The 9,533-nt window shown below is 41.5% G+C and overlaps 1 protein-coding gene across 1 annotated transcript in view; it reads right to left on the bottom strand.

Annotated features, from left to right (window-relative positions):
• Positions 1-7,932, bottom strand: part of Slc26a3 (solute carrier family 26 member 3) — a 39,054-nt gene extending 31,122 nt beyond the window's left edge. Inside the window, exon 1 of the mRNA XM_031356225.1 lies at positions 7,826-7,932. The gene's annotated coding sequence lies outside the window, so the exon portion shown is untranslated. The remainder of the gene's footprint in view (positions 1-7,825) is intronic.
• Between the last annotated feature and the right edge of the window lie 1,601 nt (positions 7,933-9,533).

Raw genomic sequence — 9,533 nt, 5'->3', positions numbered from 1 at the left:
GGCCTTGAACTCAGAAATCCTCCTGTCTCTGCCTCCCAAGTGCTGGGATTAAAGGCATGCACCACCACTACCCAGCTACCTTACAATTCATAACTAGAAAAGTATAGTTATGAAGCAGCAATGAAGCAATTTTATGGTTGGGAGTCAACACAGGAGGAACTGTATTTAAGGGTTGCAATATTAGGAAGGCTGAGAACCACTACTGTAAGATATTCATGTCTCTATTTTGCTTCTATAATAGTAGAAGATCAATTTAGAATGCCATTTATATACATTATTAGTTTAGTACTCATAGTTGAGGCATTAACTATTATTATCCTCGTCCTACAGATGAGAAAATAATTATGTATTGTCACTCACCATAATCTAATTGTCTCTTCTTCATATAGCTAACCATGTCAAAAATGGGACCTCCATTTTCAGACTTTTCTGTTTTTTCTATGACATGCAATTTATTGTCCACTATGAACAGGACTGGAGAACACTCTGCTGGTATTTCCCCTCCTAATCTTGGTTCTGCATACCTACCCAGGAGGCCCAGTTCTGGTCTCTGACTTAAATCACGGTGATTAACAATTACCTTATGCTAGATTGTATCTTTGTTACATTGTGCTCTCTCCTACCACAGAGTCCTTCCTGCCTGCTTGCAGCCTTCATACTGTAACAGGAACTGGAGACTGACTTCAATTCTTGGCCTCACCTGACCTCTCTTTGATCACCCACTGTTCTTTCCCCTGACAGTTTCCTAACATCTTCTAACTTTCCCTGTGAATTAGCCTCTGAGACTCCATGCTTCTTCCTCCAAGCCTTTTGAATCTAAAACGTTACTGTGAGGTTTAGACTTCTTTCTGAGTCTCCCCCTCAGCCTGGTGTCACTTGTCTTTGTCCCCTCTTTTACCTTCCTTCTCACTTCCTACCTCCCACCCCACTGGCTGTATAGTACTTCACATCAGAGCTTTCTCTTCAAGAGGACTTGGCTTGCTCTTTGCAGTAAATAGAATGGTATTTGATTGATTTTTGTCTCTTGGCCAGTTGCCAACACTGTGGCTGGGACATTAGCACTTAGAATCAGTCTCTGGTCAGTGACGTCTGGTGCAGTGAATGTCTGGCAAAGCTGTCTACAGTAAAGACTCAAAAGCGGTTAACCTTACGATGAGGACTCAAGATGGTACTTCTCCTGTTGTATTAGGCTATGAATGCATGGAGGGGCATATTTCACATTTTCTATTGAGGTGTTCACAGACACTAGGTTTTTTTTTTTCCCTATTTCAAAAAAAAAAAAAAACCTAAAAACTTTGACAGTGCATTTTTTTCTGGCCATTATATTTTCTTTCTGCAAAACCAGATTTTATTTATCTATTCATTCATTCATTCATTCATTCACTGCCGATTTTATCAGTGCTAGAGATAGTAGGAATAACTTCTTATCTAGCCCCTTCCCGAGGTCACCACAGCCGACTCTTTAACGCCCCTCCCATTTGCAGCTAGATCAAGAACCTGAACTCTGGCCATCTCTTGCTGCACAGTGGAGCCAGCTTCCTCCTCACACGCGCATGGTGGCAAGGGTTTGCATAAGTCAGGAGAGTGTAAGAAAGTGTCCAGACCTATGAGAGCTTGAGAGCCAGCCTCTTTCCCCACCGCTATCCTGACAGAACACTGCTGTCTCACACTCAGCAGGGAACAAACACCATGAGCCCCAAGCCAATCATCCAGGCGCAGCTCACAGCTCTGCTGAGCAACTGAGCAGACTCCAGACAGTCATACCATTCATCCTGCCTGTGCTTACTGGGAGAAACCCACCTTCGTTAAGAATTCAAGTGATTTTATTAATTCCATTTCAAACATCACACCAACATTAGTAGATCTTCATGCTTTGATTTATCTTTGGATTCGATTCCCTTTGGTTCCTTAAAGTGTCAATGACTTTAGGTCACTGAAATTCATTCTTGGAGCAGTTGGCTCCCAGTAATCTTAGAACTCTGAGCTTTATTTGTAAATGTTTCCATTTTTATTTACTTTCCCAAGCTGTATACTTTAAATTTTATTTGACTTTTATAGTATCTATTGGTGCACATAGACACCCATGTACATATATGTAGATTTACATGCCTTGGTGCCAAATCACATACATTTACCATTCTCTGCTTTGAAAATATATTTTTTAGCAGAAATTTAATCCTAGAGTTAACTTCTGAAGTCCAGTTGCTCAATTGAATGCTTCTTATGGATTAGTAATGTTTTTGACAACTCCAGGAATTGACATTATGCATTCCTTATATCCCCCTCCTTAGTCTTTACAAAAGAGTCTAACACAATGTTTGGAGATGTGTAATTGGGGAGTGTGTAAGGGAAGGGAGAGCAAGGATGACACTTACTCCAATGAGGATCCCAACCATAATCAAGAGCACAAAAAAGACTCTTATTCTGACCAGTGTGAAGCTGGGTGGAATCAGGGAATGATAATGTCAACATCAGAGAGACCAAGTGATGATCATGAATAGATGGGAAGGGACTGAGGAAGGTTTAGCAGAGATGTTAGTAAAAGAAGTCAGAAGGGATCAGTCGGGAGTTGATGATACTTTCCTAGTAAAAGCCATGGTTCTCTTGGATGTCATTTTCTTCTGAAGCCCAGCAGGGCAATTAACCTATGCCATTGACACACAACTGAGCTATTTCTTTGAGAGACATAAGTACATGACCACTATTATATAAAACATGGAAAACATTTGTTTTTCCCCTGCCCTTCTGTGATGATTGCCTCAAAGGCCATTAGCATCCCAGAGACACTTCCAAGATTGTTTAGAAGCCAGAATCATTTCATGCAAACAGGGTTGATAGTCAGGACAAGAGTAGGGGACCAGAGGGTGTGGAGGCATTATCTCCATGTGTCCCAGACAAGGTTGCTAAAGGACATGTTTTGCCGGTTGTGATGGCTCACGCCGGTAGGATTTGCTGAAGGAAGCAGAGGCAGAAGGGCATGTTTTGTGTTTTGTGTTCTGCTGTGGTCATTGTCTTCATCAGGGTTCTCTAGAGATACAGAACTTATGGAATGTTTCTCTATATTGAGGGAATTTATTGTGATGACTACAGTCTGTAGTCCAACTACCCCAACAATGGTCAGCTGTGAATGGGAAGTCCAAGAATCTAGTAGTTGCTCAGTCCCATGAGCTGTTTCAGTTGGCCCTCTGTAAAAGTAGATTCTAACAGATGTGCTGGCAAGTAAGTGCAAGCTGGTGAATAAGAGAGCGTCTCCCTTCTTCCAATGTCCTTATGTAGGCCTCCAGCAGATGGTGTGACCCAGATTAAAGAAGGTGTGTACCATGCCTGGATCTGAGACTTGCTTTGTCCTAGGCTGACCTTGGTCTCTTGTCTCAGAGATCTCCTTGCCTCAGTCTTGGGGATTAAAGGCGTGTACTACCTTGCCTGGGCCTAAGCTTTTTGTGGCTACTAGGCCAAGATCCAGGTCAGAAACTTGTGTCTTCCATCCTCAAGATCTGGATCACAGGTGAGCCCTCCGATTCTGGATTGTAGTTCATTCCAGACATAGTCAAGTTGAGAACCAGGAATAGTCATTACAGTCATGTTTACATAGCTAACTCACACTCGGCTCAGTGTTCATAGTGGCTTAAAGCACACATAATGCATGCCTTCTGTTGCTAGTTTAATAGGTCTATTTATGTATTGTGGTCTCCAGACATCTTTGTGCAACTCAGCTCAGTTTTAGCTTGCTTCTAGTTTAGACTCTGAGATGTCTGCTTTTCCATCAACTCCATTATTATATTGTCCATATAATGAAGGGCAGGGGGAGTCAAGTCTAATTTAGGAAGTACACAGAAAAGAATGAAACTTGTGTCAGTCACGGAGTACATACTAGTAGTTCTATCACTTTGGAAGTATAGGGAAGAGATCAGGTGTGTGAGGCCAGCTTGCCTCAAACAACACAGAGTGAGAATTTGGCAGGTAAGCATGCCTGGCTTCATGTCTTTGCTGTTGATGAACTGGGTTTGCTATGACAAATGATCCCAGCCTTGTTTTTCTTAATTTTAGAAAGAAGAAGCTGCTTATATTTCAGATAGGGGCTGTTCTCTGAGGTTGGCTAAAGCACAGAGATTTCTAAGCCTTGACTTCTTGCATAACAGCTTCAAGACTGAGTTTTACGTCGTCAGTATAGACCCAGTTTGCAATCGTGTCTATGCAACAGCAATAGAAACCCTAACTAAGATACATAGTAATGTTGTCAACTTTCCTATGACTCCCAGGTTTACTCTGAGTTAATCTCCAAAAAAGTAGCAGCTTTCCACTCTTACTGAGGTTTAAACCCTGTTTTTGAAGAATCTACCAATCTAAACTTCTTAGCATGGCCTGAGAGAGAGACCCTCTCTATATTTGGGCTCTTACTTACCAGACAAGCTATTTCCTCCTGCTTTGTCACAGTACAGTAGTGTGTTCCTAAAACACCATGGAATTTAGCACCCTAAGTCTGTATCCACATTGTTTATCTGTGATATTTTCCAACACCTGCTAAGTTCCTATTCATCCTTCAAATTATTCAGCTGGCCCCACTATTAATTCCTTTCTTCATTCCTTCAACAGGCATTGATTGACCTATATAGTCTGTCAGAAACTCAGTAATATATGATAAAAAAAAAAAAAAGATGCTGAAAAGCTTCCTAGAATCTCTCAGCTGGAGTTAGTAATTTCCTTCTTGAAAGTACGCTAGACATATTTCTACTCAATATCATACTGTACTATCATTATTTGTGTATGATTTTCTCCCCAATAAGACTGAGTTTCCTAAGAGCAAAGCTCAGATCTTAGGGTTTTTTGTTTTGTTTTGTTTTCCTTTTGCAAATGTCCTGTAATGTAGTAAGAACACAAGAAGATTTTATGAAATGAAGTAAAATATGAACAACATACTTTGCACATACATGATGTAGCCCTAACACTCAAGTTTACATATATAAAATCTTTGGGACAGTTAATAAATTGAAAGAATGATTGTGAATAAGGGTAGGGACTGAGGAACATTCCATGCAGATCTGTGCCATGAGTTAGACCTTAGAAACATCACCCCATTCTTTGCAAAGGATGATGGGAAAGAAGCAAGGACTTAGCAGAGATAGTAAGGATATGGGGTGGGGGTGGGGCTCTCACACTGTTGCTGGGAATGTAAACTGGTGCAGCAATTATGGAAATCAATATTGAGGTTTTTAAAAAACAAATTAAACATATAGCTAGCATGTCATCTACCTAAACCACTCCTAGGTTTACACATTAATGAATCTAAGTCAGCACACAACAGAAACACCTGCACACCTATGTTTATTACAGTGCCATTTCGATAGCTCAGTTAAGTACCAGTCTAGGTGTCCAATAATCGATGAATGGATAATGAGAATGGGACAGATATGCAAACATGAGCTTTATCCAGCCATAAGGAAGAAGAAAATGACACAGTTTGCAGGAAAATGATTGACCCTATAGGTCATCAACCAAATAAGGCGGACTCAGAAGCACAGCTTGGTCTATATTCATACTGCCTTAAAGGAAAGTGGAGGGGGCTGTGTGGGAAGAAGGAGGGGAGCAGTGGGAGGTGGAAGTGAGTATGAGAGACATGTGTGGTATACAGGTATGAAGATGTCATGATAAAGGCCATTAATGTTGTACAATGAATACATGCTTGAGAGCAGGTGGGCAGGAAGAGATTTTAAAAAAAACCCTGCAGGCTAAAAAGAGAAATTGTTAGAGACATACTGGGAGACATGCTAACAAGCTTCAGACCAGTAGGTGCAAAGGACAGTAAAGAGAACTCCTAGCCATTCCTATAAGGCCTTGTGGTTTTCTGAACACTTCCATTTCCTACATGAAGGTAAGTATCATTATTGCCAATTCACATGCACAAACTGAGAGACAGTAAATGGCTTTCCTGACTCTTGCTAGCAAGTGACCAAGCCAGGGACAAAAACCAGGTTTCATGAGTTTGGCAGACTCACTGTGATGCATGCTTTCTCTATGTGTTAATGTGGGAGCATGCCAACCCTGCTCTGAGAGAGAAGACACAACCCAAGAGCATGGGGCTCCAGGAGAGCACCCCTGTACTTGAGTGGAGAGCCCCTGCTCTCACTGTCACACACACAAAATTGAGTTAGGGTAACCAGAGACTCCATCTTGAGTCACCTGCTTTGTCCCAATCTTTGGGCCTTAGCAGAATGAAGCCAAGACAGGAGGAAACTCTCCTTTCTCTCTGTTTGGAGAAACACAACTTTTATTGTGGAGAAATGCTAGACTATGTTATTTACTAAGTTATTCTAGTAACTTAAAAATGTCCATTATTGCCAATCCTAGTGGCACATGTCTTTAATCAGCAGAGCTTAGGAGGCAGAGGCAGGCAGATGTCTTTGTGAATTCCAGACTAACCTGGTCTACAGAGTGAATTCCAGGACATCCAGAGCTACATAGTAAGACCCCGTCTCAACAACACAACAAGCAAAACAACAAAATAAGCATTATTAATCAGTATGTGGTGCCTACTCCTGTAATCCCAGCACTCGTTTCCTGGGGAAGGATGATAGCCATGAACCTGAGGCCAGCTTAGGCTACATCATGAGTTCCAGGCTAGCCTGGGCTGCAAGTAAGAGCTTGTCTCAAGAAAACACAGATGACCATGACAACAATCCATTCCCACTTTGTGAAGTGTTTCCTAGGAGGAATATCAAGCTATTAAATAAGCATTTATGTGTTTGTCGCCTGCACTATTTCTCCAAATGACTAATTTACTTTGAAAAAAAAAGAATTATTTAGTCTAATGACCTAATACATTGTTTACCTATACATTTAAAAACATTATAGGGCTGAAGAGATGGCTCAGTGGTTTAGAGCACTGACTGCTCTTCCGAAGGTCCTGAGTTCAAATCCCAGCAACCACATGGTGACTCACAACCATCTATACAGTTACAGTGTACTCATAAAATAAATTAATTAATACTAAAAAAACATTATAAAGCTGTGCACCGTGGCTCATGCCTGTAATCCTAACACCCAGAAGGGCGAAGGCAGAAAGATATCTGTGACTTCAAGACCAGCCTAGTACGTCTGAGATCAGTCTGGGTTACATGGTGAGACCCTATCACAAACAAACCAACCAGCCAACAGGAACATTGTAAAATAAAAATTTCTGGCACTTACAAGAGTGAAATAGAGTCTAGCTAACAGGGATCAATGACAGCGCGGGTACCCTGTGTGGTCAATGTTAGCATAGGTACCCGGCTCTCCCACCCACCTCCACCCCGTCGATCGGTCGGTCAGTCTCCTTTTACTCTCTGTACTTGTGGCTGTTACTTTTTCTCCTTTTCTCCTCTCCTGTTGGACTTTGTCGGCTGTCTGGAAGATAAAGCCCTTATGTCTGGGACAGGTGACCTCTCTAAATCCCTCCACACAGGTGATGCTGACAACTTTTCCTGGAAGCTCACTGAGTTTGCAAGCCTTTCAGAGCAGATAATCTACCTGTAAGACCCAGTTTAGGTGGAGAGTTAGCAGAATTATTTGAACAATTAAGGTAAAACCCACTCCTCTATTTGAAAAGGCTATTTTAAGTCTTAACAATGCATATAACCGTTTACTTGATAACTTAAAGCTCCTCAAATATTGAATTTACATTGCTAGTGTTCCAGGCACATTTTGAGCCTATTCGTGAAATCATTCCAAACATTCATGCTTATAAACTCAAGATTATAACACTAACTTCTAAATAAACTATGCTAAGCAAAATATTTTTGATAGATAGCAAATCAGTTTGAGTACAACGATTGTTAAGTTTAGTTCCTACCTTAATACACTCAGTGTGGAGCTTCAGCAACAGTGGGAATTTTTTGAGATAAAGCAGTCCTGTTCTAGAAGACAGTATGCATCTAGTTGGGTCTATAGATTCTGTATGCATCCATATGCATTATGGATGTCTTTATATAGTTTATGTAAAGCAGTGGGCAAATTACCTTTCTGTCAACTTTAATAATTAACTTTCATTAACTTTTACAACAATGGAAAGACTCCAATATGGTCTTGACCTTTGAGTCTCTGATCAGCAGAAGCGATGATGACTACAGCTTCCTCAACTTCCTGCTGAGGTTGAACCACCCACTGCACCTGTGTGTGTGAGACAGCGAGATTTCATTGGGTTGCAGAGATTTGCACAACCATGTTTAAAAAAAAAAAAAAAAAAACTCCACGAGTATTATCTCCCTGACATTTCACCTAACAGCTTAGATGGGAGTTCAGAGGTGTTGTTGTTTGCCTAGATGACTCCGTAGAACTTAGTAGCTGCAAAAGACTATGCACAAGCTAGCTCCTGGTACAATAAAGGATCTCGATAGGAATGCTCTTTCAATTCCAGGCAACAGTCTGACTTCTGGGTCCACCCCATTCCCCTACCCCTCACCCCCAAGGCTAACAGCAGTAATCCTGATGCTTTTAAAGTCAATAAATATTTCGCTCCCTTCTTGTTTAACCTCTTACTTAGCCTTTGACCTTGCTGTTGTACTCTTCACAGTCTCCTCTTATTAAAGAGTTCACGTGTGTTTCTATCTGACTTCATTTCCACTTTACATTTCATTGCCAGCTACGCATCCACCCTATTCCTTCTTCACTGCTCCCAAGGTTCTGCCCTGGGCTCTGTTCTGTTTCTCTCCCTTTTCCATAAATAAAATCCCACAGTCCCCAGTGGTTCTCAGATTTCTAACTCCAGCCACGTATGCTCTGGATCTCTACGGGACCACCCAGATGGCATCTACATTTAACATACGCAAATCTGAGCCTTTGATTTTGCTCTCTCAAATCTGTTCCAACTATTTTCCATTTCAGAAAGAGCACTCCCCTCTGCTCACATCAACCCTGGGACCATTTCCTTTTGCAGACTGTCTCCCTACCACCAACCTGCTCAGTCTTCCCTCTGTCAATACAAAGCCATGATTTCACCCCATCACCACCTAAGCTGTCAGTATCTTTTGCAAGAGCCCCTTTCTGCCTTTCCTGATTCCTTTCTTAGTCCCTCCTCTCTTTCCTAACCATCCAGTAGTCAGAATGAGCTTCTCATGCTAGCTTGTTCATGGAGCTAATGATTATGCTTAGAGTTAAGGACCTCCAGAGTCAATGGCTCAGCATTTAAGAGTACTTGCTCTTCCAGAGGTCCCGAGTTCAATTCCAAGCACTACAACCATCTGTAATGAGATCCAATGCCCTCCTCTGGTGTGTCTGAAGACAGTTACAGTACTCATATACATAAAATAAATCTTAAAAAACAAAGACCTCCAAAGGCTTGCACAGTACCCTGCCCAGATTCCCACCTCACCAGGATCTCTTCCACATCTGCCACAGTGGCCTCTGCTGGTCCCCTGAATTTGCAGCTTCCTTTCTGACACCACTCCTTCCTTTCTATCTGACTTCTCACTTCTTCAGAGAGAGCCTGTTTGCTTTCTGGATTTCAATAAGGCCTTTGTGACTTTCTCTTCTGCTTTCTTTTCTTTTCTTTCTTATTTTTT

This window comes from Mastomys coucha, unplaced genomic scaffold (genome assembly GCF_008632895.1).
Source record: "Mastomys coucha isolate ucsf_1 unplaced genomic scaffold, UCSF_Mcou_1 pScaffold6, whole genome shotgun sequence".
NCBI lineage: Eukaryota > Metazoa > Chordata > Mammalia > Rodentia > Muridae > Mastomys > Mastomys coucha.
Note: the sequence above shows the minus strand (reverse complement) of the source record. Positions and strands in the feature narration are given on the sequence as shown.